This window comes from Folsomia candida, unplaced genomic scaffold, assembly GCF_002217175.1.
Source record: "Folsomia candida strain VU population unplaced genomic scaffold, ASM221717v1 Fcan01_Sc002, whole genome shotgun sequence".
NCBI classification, from domain to species: domain Eukaryota; kingdom Metazoa; phylum Arthropoda; class Collembola; order Entomobryomorpha; family Isotomidae; genus Folsomia; species Folsomia candida.
Genome location: NW_019091194.1, coordinates 11,938,785 through 11,951,066, shown reverse-complemented (window position 1 = coordinate 11,951,066; position 12,282 = coordinate 11,938,785).

Sequence of the window (12,282 nt, the reverse complement as noted above, 5' to 3'; positions counted from 1 at the left end):
TTCTTAATTTGAAATGACATTTCAACGTGGCCGGAATGTTGAGAATTGTATAATGCTCATGATTTTTCTGTTCAGTTTATTTCCTTATCTAAATTTGTCTCCTTCCGAGTTTTTACATATCTTAACTATGACGCACATGCATTCGTTTAACTAATGTAATTATCTGTACTTCATGCAAGCCTCCTACCTTTGTGAATCTGACCAGTTTCTAACATTGTTTTTAGCCGTCAAATTTCTCAGTATTCTGTATTCTTCCAGTTTTCAACCCAAACTCAAGGTTTCTATTTTTGCATTTGACTGGTCATTCACTCTCAAATAAGGTTATAAATATTGGTCGACAAGTCGACCTCGCTGTCATTCTTTTACCTAAGCTGCTGTGAGTAGCGTCAATCTTTCCCATTTTTATCAAACTTGTAACAATATTTAAATTGCATAAATCCTGACTTGAAGTAACCTTAAACCATTGTGCACTCGTCTCTGCCTGATTATTCTCAACTTGCCTCAGTTTACAACTACACCATAATCTCTCATAAAAGTATTCATCTCCACCCTGTTGCCATCCATACGATTGAACATCACACTTCAAACTCTCACAAAAACCACACCCCAGTTGGGACCCAACATCCCCAACAATGAGCTTTAAGGTAAATTATGGCGAGTTTTGGGTCGTCGTCTTTGTTGGCAGACAGCTTTTTATCCCTCCTCGTCCGAGACACTTACGTGATAATATGATCGCATCGTGGCAGTAAAAACATAACATGTTAAAACAGAAAATTACATGTACGATCTAAATGGCTATGTTATCCTTTAAATAAAGCTGATAAGTCGACCCAGCAATTTTGACTCCCCTCCCCCTTGTTCTCTCCGTACAATAATCCCTTCCTTCCTGGTTTGACAATGTTTCGTGGGATCACGGCTCTCAATGTCTTCTTCCTTTGATCACGGAGAAGATGAACGAAAAACTGAGACAATCACGATCACGATTCTTAAGGCAGGAGCCACCTTGGTGCATTTCAGCGAATCGGTGCCATGCTCAGCGCACGATTATGCAATCTAACATTTAAATGTGCTTGCATGAAAAACCATTAAATAAATACTTATAAATCTGTATCTCATTGAGACGATAAATAAAACAAGCACATTTCTTACTATATTTTGTCGCACATTCAATGCATGTCTACGTATTAATCTCATCTCATCGTCTACTTCCACTTGCATACTTTCCCTTGTAAGTACATATATTGTATAAAATGTGTACCTCAGTCTCAACGAGCTCTGTCACATTCTAATGATTTGACCGCAAAATTTTATTTGACTAACTGTGATAATCTGACGCTAAGGCCGACAATTTTGTTTATAGCCGGCCCTCGCAGATATGTATGCTGAGTTGAATTCACTGCTTCTGTAAACCATCGGATATTGAGTGTTATTCCAGGCGCAGTTTTTATGCTGTAAAAGTGATCGAATCTCACGAACCGAAATAACGCTTCTTGTCTACTCTCTTACATGACTGTCCTCATATCCGTTGTGAATTGTGCTTGGTGCCAGGTTGACCAGTGATCTTTTACGTCGCTGTGCTCATCTTTCCGCCGCTGTCTACTCGATAGACAGACAGTTGTTATTGCTGATGATACTCTGCCTACATGCATACATCCATATCCATGTTTTCAAAACGATGTACATAATACTTATGTGTCAGAGATGGGATGCAAAATCCCAATTGGCATTATGTACGATTTTGCAGGTCAGTATCCTTTGACTCGACACAATTTGCAAAGTGAGACACTCTCACTCCAGGATGGCTGGTTGTCTTCAGCAGGAGCAGGAGGAGTGTGAGACTCTGTACGAGATGAGACAACTGGAGAACGGCAAGAGCCACAGCAGAGGACGACCAGTTTCTAACTTGCAACGAATTTGTACGACATGAATTGATGAGAGATTCTGGGTGATTTTTTTGTGGAGTTTTCCGCCCCCCGGTAGATATATGTAGTTGATATGAATGTGTTCCCGTCTTGGCGGCCAGGAAGGCTCCAAGACACAATCGATTGACGACGAAAATCTCAACCCGACTGGGTTTTTTACTGATTCATTATACTTACTCGCAATGAATACTGACGCCATGTACACTTATCAAACTTGCGCGCTTATCATTTCGTTAAAGTCTACTCGAGAAATATGGTTATTTCGAATTCCCCATTGTTTCATATTTATTTCACTATGCAATGGAAGGTTTGGAATATTTAAATATCCTACGTTGGAACAAACCCACTAAAAATCTGTGAGATACATACATGAGTCTTGATTGTTTCGCCCTCGCTTGTCTTGTAAATACGCAATGTGTCATATAATTTCACCATGAAAATGCTAATCTACGATTTCTGCATTTTTTATGCGCAACATTAATTGACAGAATCACTACTACCAAAAACGGTTGGTTTGGCTGTTTCCTCAGCCTTTGTTATCGTGTAAAGAGACTCATTTGTACTTATGCACCGCTGATCTCGCCTGGTCGATCTATAAAGCTTAATGGTGACGACGAAGAGCACAGATTCTGCAAAAAAGAAACAGGGAACCACTGGTCTCAAGCTCGACTCTCTCTTACTTACCAAAACTTCTTACTTACCAGAATCTGGGTAAACCTTTTAATGTAATCTATGTTTTTGCTGGGCTCGGAGCTACTGCTTTATGTATGTTGTCCTCCAATAATTTTTTCATCTTTTAAGACAATATTTCCCGAGAAGGTAATGGTGCACATTCACATGTCTCCTACACATGTGTGGTGCTGTGGTCTTTGAGATGATGTTAGTTAGCTGTCTGGCTCCCTTTCTTTCCTGCTTTCATAATTCTATCAGTAATTTCATACCCGCCAACAAGAAGCAGCAAGAGAAGTGGACGCGCATTTAAAGCTTTTCCAAGATTCCATATAGTGTGGGATACATTAGTTTCTTGTACACACTGACTGCGGACTCTGCTTGCGCACTGTAATGCAACTCTTCTTATTTGGACTTGGAAATAATGATGATTATAATAATAAGATGATGATGATGACGGCTGGAGCCAAGCCTCAGTTTTATTTAACATAATTTGACTGCCATTGTCAAATTAAGCCAAGTTTATTGGACGTGAACTTCTTATACATATTATGAACAGACAGTGGCCGGCCACCCTACCAAGAAAAAGCACAGTGCTATCAGTCTCAGTCTCACCAGCCTAATCCCGATCCAGACAAATACGCATAACTATCGTCTCAAGTGAATTGGTGGCAGGCAGGAGTTTCACTACTTGAGATGATTGTTGTTGTGCACACGGATATCTGTATGAGACACATGTACATATTCCGCACAGCAATTAGGATGGTGCAATTTTCGTATTTATTATCATGTAAAAAATCCATACGCGTCTTGTTGTTGTCGTTTAAAACAAGCTTTGGCCCAATGTACATACGCAAATTGTATACATGTCATGAAGTTTATCCACTTACTTGACAATTTGTAAAGCGCTACAATTTCCAAAACTTTTATTAAATTCATGTTTTAGCTACAGAAGAGACATATGTAAATACATAATTATTGTATCATTGTCGACTATTTTTAATGATATTTAAAAATTATAGCTGTCTTAAGTATGCTTGAAAGAATTCGTGTGAGACGATTTTCATCGATGACAGGTCGTATAACGCATTTCTATGTATGCATCAAAATTGGTGTACGTACATAGATATTACGAATAATACAGAATAAGTGTGTACCTGTGTGCATAAGTACATAGGTACACCAATAATTTCCCTTAACAGTGTTCTTAAGATAAGAGTAGTCTATGTACCTGTACTTCCTTTTTAATGAAAATATAATGACGTCAATTTTTGGTGTATTAAAGACAATTGCTACTGTTGCAGGGATTCAAGACCAGAAGCTGTGGTTCATCCTCATGTACCTACAAAAGGCGTTAGGACATGGTTTTGACGAATTCATGCCTTAATTGCGGGATGGATTTTAGTCGTAGAGATTTCTAACTTTTTTTATCTGAAAGCCCATGTCTCAAACTATAGGTAAGCATATCTGGCTTCCGATTTTGTGTACTCTGCGAAATGAGGCAAGGTCAAATTTGGAGAGGTGTCCTTTTTTAGTTTTCCAAACCAGTGTTCTTATAAAATGGCGTTGAACAAAATATTTTTTTCTGAGGTCCTGATGCAAAAATAGTTTTTGCGACTATTTTTAAGGGACTTAGCATGCTTTTCACTATATAAAACCACTTTTGCCTCATGCTTATCTTTTAAGTCCGTTTTACAGTCTAATTTCATACTTGTCCTAATGAAATGCGCTCTTTAACGCAACTCTTCCACTTTTAAGGCCCCCACATTTCACGACTTTGATGCTAAAAATCCCTAACGTGGTTTTTATCCAAGGTACATATAGTATATTGCACTGTAAGTACTTTTGACAAAATTTTGATAAGTGGTTACACCCCACGGACTGAGTTTTCATCAGACCTTATAAACTTTTTGGAAAAGTTCCCGTCGTTTTCGATGTCGAACTTCAGAAATAATTTAACTAACCAAAACGCAATAATTTTATTATTTTGTCACTTGTACCTTGTAGATAAAATAGTTCTGCAGCAGGGGACACCAAAAGATTATTAAAATTTATTTTCGAAAAAATTTGACCATTAATTTTCCAAATAAGTTCACGAGTTTTTTAGGATTCTGCGACAGCTGATTAGCTCGGGTCCTTCTATAAAACTGTTTACACAAAATCTTGACTGTTTGTTTTAATATTACTTAGGACACTTCCAGCTTTACCCTCAAGCTGCATTTGACCCGGTGGGTCAACTTTCAAGGTCAGCAGGTTAATTTTTCCGCGCACGGTCTGATTTATCATTTTTGGGCAAACTATCCGCGATGATGGAAGGCCCACGTTGTGTGATTCATTACGGATTCTTTTATTATTACATGCAATGATTATCTAGGGTTATTATATTAACAATCATTCACCTCTGACCTCTTTGGTTATCATGCTATATAAGCAATTAAGTTTGGAAAGTGTTTTTTTGGCTTCTACCAACTCCGGGGGCACTGTAGGGTGCATTTGTGAAGCTATCACCCTAAAATTTTAAAGATATCTTTTTGAGAGTATTATCTTGCAACCTACCAAAAATCAGTTCAAAATTCAACTCCCCGCCAAAGATATTCACCCGAGAATTCGTCAAAACAATCACCTAACGCCTTTTGTATTCATCCTCAATTATATTTTTATAGAATCCAAATTATTTTATTTTATTTGGAAGGTTCATACAAATAAACAGCAATATGGTCACTGGAAGAATATATTACTTGACCCGAACTAGGTTTAGTAGATATAAAGCACGGATAAAACTGGGTATCTATCCAACGACAACAGACATACAGATATTAGCGTATGATGCCAGCATGCATAAGTGTAGATTGTTCGGGGTAAAAAGGAACCAGGACTTTCATCTCACGTAGATTTGAGTCAATCTACAAGGAAGAGGAACAAATGGTGGCATTGAGGCTGTAACGAATGCATCGCATCCTTTACCCTTATTACACCAAGAATTATGGGTATTAGAGCGTCATTATTATTGTTGCACGGGGAAAGATTACTACAATCGATCAAGAAATTACGCTTAATACGGTAGTCTCTGGGACACAGTAATTCAATTCCGTCTGCGGTGAAGTAATTTTAATGTTGCATTAAGCAGACAGCTAGATCCTGTACAAGGGAGGGAATTATAATACATGTTGATTGTGCTAGGGAGAGGAAGTGCTTATTTTGTTGGTGACTGACTATATGTAATCACAATCAAAAGCAACTACGTATGTACATACGGACGTTTTGTTACGTGGACTTACTTATCCTTAGGTTTAGCATCACCGTCGTCCAGGGTCCTACCTCGACAAGGTTAATAAGCCACCGGCATAATCTATGCAATACTCGTGTTAGGATTTTTTGTTGAGACAATTCATATTTTACCCAGGACGTGTTTAAGGCTCGAATAATACTACAAGTCCCCATGATTTACAATTATTATTCTAATTTCTTCCATAAAATATAATCCGCAGGCGACATACAGCTATGCACAGAAATATTTACAAGCTTAAAAACCAAATGTGACAGCTTTCTCTAGCAAGAAACACACTTGATTATGTACGACTTGAAAGGACCGAAGCCGTGTAAATTGTCCATTGGCGAGATTTTTCTAGTTTACCTTTCTTGCAGTAAAACAAGAAGGATGTTCGACATTTTGGGAGCCAAATGGATGGATTCAAAAGCATCCACAAGTCAAAAGAGGACTCAATTAAGGTTTTTGGCAAGCAGAAAAATTCATGTGGCTCCAGGCAGCTGGGCGCCACGATACCACTTCAGCAAGAACTCTGGTCGGTCGAGGCTATGGGATCCCAAAAAGTTGAACCATCATCTTGAACTTACTCCTACATACGACTCTACTACACAATGAGATATTGCGAATTTACGTCTAATGTGAGACGCCACTCTTCCCAGACATAGATGCAAAAGGCAGGATGGGAACAGCTTGCTTTCCTGTGTTAAAAGCATAACATCAACTTTCTCCTTCGACTCGCTCAGGAGCATATTAACACGCATACAAATCGCGTTGCATTCAATAACATCAATTCAAAGAGTAGTTTCTTTTATTAATACATAATTGTGCACACATTGCGGCGACTCGTGTCTGTTTTTGACAATACCCTAACTCATTTTGAATTCTACTACATATTTATGTGACCCAATTAACGTATCATTGGGGCTCATTTAGCATAAAATTTTTCGTCAAAATTGTCAAACAGGTTTTACGACGGTGTCGTTGTATAAGCACCTACGTGGTCACTGCACACAACATTTTGAGTCTATTTTAGCATTTACACGATGTCAATTTATAAGAATTATTTTACTACAAGTTGCCTTCTTTATCACCAATTTCATTCTATTACCAAATTCATTCCTCGATTCGGAGCTCAAAGCAGAGATTATTGGTTTGAGTAAGATGGATGCATGCACCAAGTCGCAGCCAAACGGGCAGACTACTAGACAACTGGAAGACAAGGGCGGACGCCAGACCAAACTAAAGAGATCCGAAGTGGACGAATTGTTACTCCCAAAAAATCTATTTAGCCAACAGCCTCCTTTTGTTTGCTCTTTATCATTACAGCAGCTCAGCCAAATCGCTTTGTGTCGTAAATAGTCTCGTCATATTTCCACTTCACCGCATCAAATACAAACAATATCATCGATTACAAATTTCAACCGTGTAAGTTCCCAGATTTTATGCCAAATGTCACAAAATTGCCAGAAGGATGTCGATTTGAGGAAAAAAACCTATACAATATGCAATTAGTTTTGAAACCTAATGTGTAATTTTTTTAATAGTGCGGACCTATACCTAATAACGAAATTTGAATGGTGTTCGCTGATGCCCCGAACAGACACCTATCAAGACATGACAAAGGCTGATGAGGAACGCGAATCGCACACAATTGAAAATTATCGGATAGATAGAAGAGGAAGTGAGATAGATACGACGGAGCCACAAAGTTTTGAAAAGTGTACCGCAACACCAAGCTCTGTAGCCAGTTGGTGAGGATTGTGGATGTGATAGCGAAATAAAATGTATAAAAAAGATGAAATAATAAAGTTTCATATAAGGAAGAAGCAGAAAATGGGGATCGAGTTATTATGAAGAGAGTCGAGCAAGAAGACGCTCCCTGGCTCGTGAGGCAGTAATGCGATGTACAAGACGTAGGCGACAGTCAGCCCAGTCGCCACCACCCTCCACTAGCGACTACTTACTAAAAGCGACGAACAATACAATGGTGTCCGGTGATACGGTCTGATTTCGACTCTTAATTTGGTTATGGTAAAATATAAACAGACCTATCACTTTGCGCTTTAGAACGTACACCTGTACCGGAATTTTCTATTTTTTTAAATCAAAATCAAGAGGTCGAAAAACGTTATGACTTTTCAAATTTTGGAGTGATTTCAAAAATTTATAAACATCTTTGCTCAAAATTCGACATTATAAATTAATCGCACCAGAATTCTTAAAGTTATGAAGATCTGTAAATCTTACAACTTATGCATTCTGGAAAAAGGGTACTTAATGATTCTAACAAGTCGAACTGTCCTGTCAAAATCTGAAAGTATCACCTGACACTTTCGCATTGTTATTGCCGTGTATAATATCTTATCTCCGTCGTCTCCTTGGGAAGGAAGGAGCCAACCTAGCAAACAAATTGAGGACAAAAACCTGTAGCTTTTTACTCATCGTGTGTCTTCTTCCTGACAACTAGCCATCCTATACACTCGCTATTTTTATTGGTGCAATTTCGCATATTATAAATAATAATGATTTTCATATACCAATGACAAATAATAATGATTTCTAATCTTCTATTCTCATATTAAATAGGCAGCTCGTAACTCTCTCATGACTAAGGACGTTACATATTTGGGGCTGGGTGAGATATATGATGAATTCGCATAACTTGCCTGGAAGTGTATGTACATAGACTACTGTGTACTATGAATGGTTGAGAAGAACTTTAAGGTGAAACTTCAGAATTTTTGGATTTCTGAGAAAGTATATTGCTTTAGGCACAATCTGGCTCGTAATGTGACCACGAGACCTGAAATTATAAATTGCCCTAAAGCAAAACACAAGCCACAGCCACAGTATTACAGATAATGCGAGGAAAAATGCTGTTCTTATAAAGTGTACCATATAACCATTCGGTCTTAATGATAAAGCATCCAAACTTGTAAACACACTCCGTTAATTAATAGTTTGAAACATTTCCCGACACTCACTCAGCTAAATCACAAATTTCATCAAATTGGGCTTCGGAACAAAATTATAATATCAGATTCACCCCGGCACATATATATTTCTATGCCCTGTGGCAAAATATATTCTGCTATGTACGGACGTCCTATGCGTGCATGTGCATATTAAGAATTACCAGCACTCTACACTCACATCAAAGTCGATTGATTAGTGAAAGGTTCACATTTGAGATTCGATCACTATCTTGAATTGTCCTTAAAACGGAAGATTAGAATTTTATACTTTCTTATCTTAATTGCATCGGAAAATTTGGCCGATTAAAATTCTTGCAATGAAAGGTAACAAATTCTACATGAAGTAATAATTCCAAGCTACACATTATGCACTTATAACCAATTTCATGTAGCCTTCAGCAGTTTGATTCAAACTTAGGTATACGATTTTATATGTTACGGTTTATATTTTGTGTGCACGCATCTACGTTTGCAATGATAATCTCACTTTTACCTTGAAACTAAAGAAATATACAAATATGATAAGTACGAAGAAATATTAACAACTTTATATTTTATTAATAACGTTCAATTTACAAAGTTTCTATACTTCTCAGCACACAAGAATTAATCTTTCATTTTTATCGTGGTCTTAATCTCTTACCGCAAACATTTCTTTGAAAGAATCTCCGCCAACAGAATCACCGCATCATGTTAACAAATTTATCATTCAAATCATCAAAAGATATTTTATGAGTATGTTCCGCTGTGACGAATTTATTGTCGGTCTAGCGGTGTGAGAATGTTTATAATTATTTAAACAAAATAAGTATTTGACCAGGTGCGGATTTCCAACAAAGGTCAACTTGATTTTATTTCTTACAATTCTATTTGGATTTTGATGCTAATTAATCTCAGAAAAGGAAAACAAGCCGTATTTATTTAGAACCAAGGGAAAGTGTTTTATGATAGTAAACCAAATCTTGAAAGGAACAAATCTTGAAGATTATAATTATCTTGAACATATAATATTATATAATATTATGCTGTATAATATTCCAGTGCAACTAGATTATTCATTTTTTGGATGACAAAATCCCAAAAGAGTAATTGCATTATTTCTTGGAATACATGAAACAGAAATTATGTATTTAGCAAGTACTGATTATCTAGGCGTCTGAAATGTAGATTCCTAGTGTGCATCCATCAATCATAGACCATTTAGACCACTGGCTCAGTTGACCTTTAACTCGAAGTTTAATTAGCTATCCCTGGCTGTACATAAATAGTCAAGACATAGTAGCAAAGTTGGATATGGACAAAACAACTTATGTCACCTCATTAGACCTTGTACCACTCCTGCAGACCTAGTCAACAATAAAACTGTGACCCTTTCGTTTCCCACAGCACAGACGTCTCGAAAAATGTACTTATCTCCAACCAGCATAGCCACGCACTAACTTATTTACCTCATTTACACACTATGCACCTCCACAAGTTATCATTATTTTATTATTATTTTACTAATAACCACAAGACTACGCATGCATACACTCGCTGTTGAACTACCGTAAAGTCCGTAAGTTTTTTGTAGACTGTTTGATGAAGAGGAAAGCCATACCAAGAAGCTTGGCCAAGGGATCGGTGCCAGTCAGCCCGAAAAAGAAAAGGAACAATAATGCCACAACTTAACCACAGAACATTATAAATCTTTTTTCTTTAAAAACCAACAACTTTAACGAACCTAAGCAAATATCAATATAGGAAATGAAGGATGGCTTTGGGTTGATTTTTTTGTACTCTGGCTGCTGCCCATGATCATATTTTCAAAGATATTTCATCTATTGCCACATACGTGTGTAAGCAGTTTGTGCCACGGCTCTTTTACCTTGATCCCGTGATAGAGGATAGGGACGCATAAAAGCGTGGTCTAAACTTTCCCAAGTGCCTGACATGTAAACGAATGCTGTACGTCAAGTTTACGGTAACCTTTAAATCTAGGAGGGAGGGAGGTGAAATGGATCATAGTCTGTCTGTCGTATAGGCAGTTTGTCTATATGGTGATGAGAAATCAAAATAATTACTACTGTCACCAACTCATACCTGGTATAATAATTTTGCAAACAAAATGAAATACGTTTGTATATACTACAACTCGATTGATTTTCAATTTTTTTTAAATTTCCTGTGAAAATGTAATCTTTAAATATCGTTATAGAAAGACATACATAATATTTACTTCCTACTGTTCTAGAATACATCTATAATGAAAATTTAATATGTACATACATACGAACTAAAATCGGATGGATGCCAGATTGCATTCATCACTTTGCTTAATGGAATTGTACATGAACATGAAAGCAATGTTGTCGAGTTTGACGAAGACGAGAGACAGAAAATACTGCAGAGAAACAACTAAATATTAACCAGTGACCAGACGATGAAATCAGAGAGAAGGACAAGAGGACAGGCGACGGTGTAATTGTTGTTGTTGTTCATCTCGTTTGTATTCAATTTGTAGCATTTGTTTAGATTTAAGATCAGCTCAGAGATTATTGCCGAGAGGAAATCTTAAAATTGAACGACAGGGAAATATGTCCAGATAGCAAACAACATTCATCCCTTGCTTCTGGTTAGTGCAATATATGGTGAGAAATTTGAGACGAAAACTTATTTCCTGATACCCGGAATTCATGTACAATCTCAATATAAATGGTTCAATACTATTGCACGTCCCAGATCTAAAGACCCGATTTTTGCCTCGCACCAATCATGTGCCCACTGGGACCTTGGTAGGGAAATCCATCTTCATAACTGCGAAATTATCCGTAATTATATGTATATTATGTACACGTATATGTATGAAGAACTAGGTTAGAATTGGCCATAATCACGTTTTTCAAGAGTAGATTTATAGAAACATAACCCTTCTCAAAATCTGCTTAGCATTACGGAAGGAGAAGCAACAATTTTTTAAGCAGTAGTCATGCCACAGCTCAATTGATGACATTAACCATAAGTGCAGTGCAACACTTGGATTGTCTCATCTCTTTGCAACGAAGAATAATCATTTTTTCCTTCTTGTATATACAAAATGTAAGAAATAATCACAATTTCACATTATGGGACCGTTAAGCTTAATCGGGTTTCAAAACCTAGTTAATAAATTTAATGGATGCATAAACATAATATCTGTATATTTAAGTGTTTTTTGTGCTTATACTCATTAGGCGCCTGTAGACTAAAAATGAGCAGGGTTGCAATTCCCTAAATTTATTTGAAAAAATATAGTCTTAATTCTTACATTCACATTAATTGCAGATTTATTTCTCTCAGAATTAAACGGTAATTGTGAATACATAGTTGTTGACATGTACTCTTTTTAACGACTATTTATTGCGCATTTTTACCTTTACTTCTACACATATTTGGTCCCGCAAATTGTGGAAACAAATACTCGAAATCA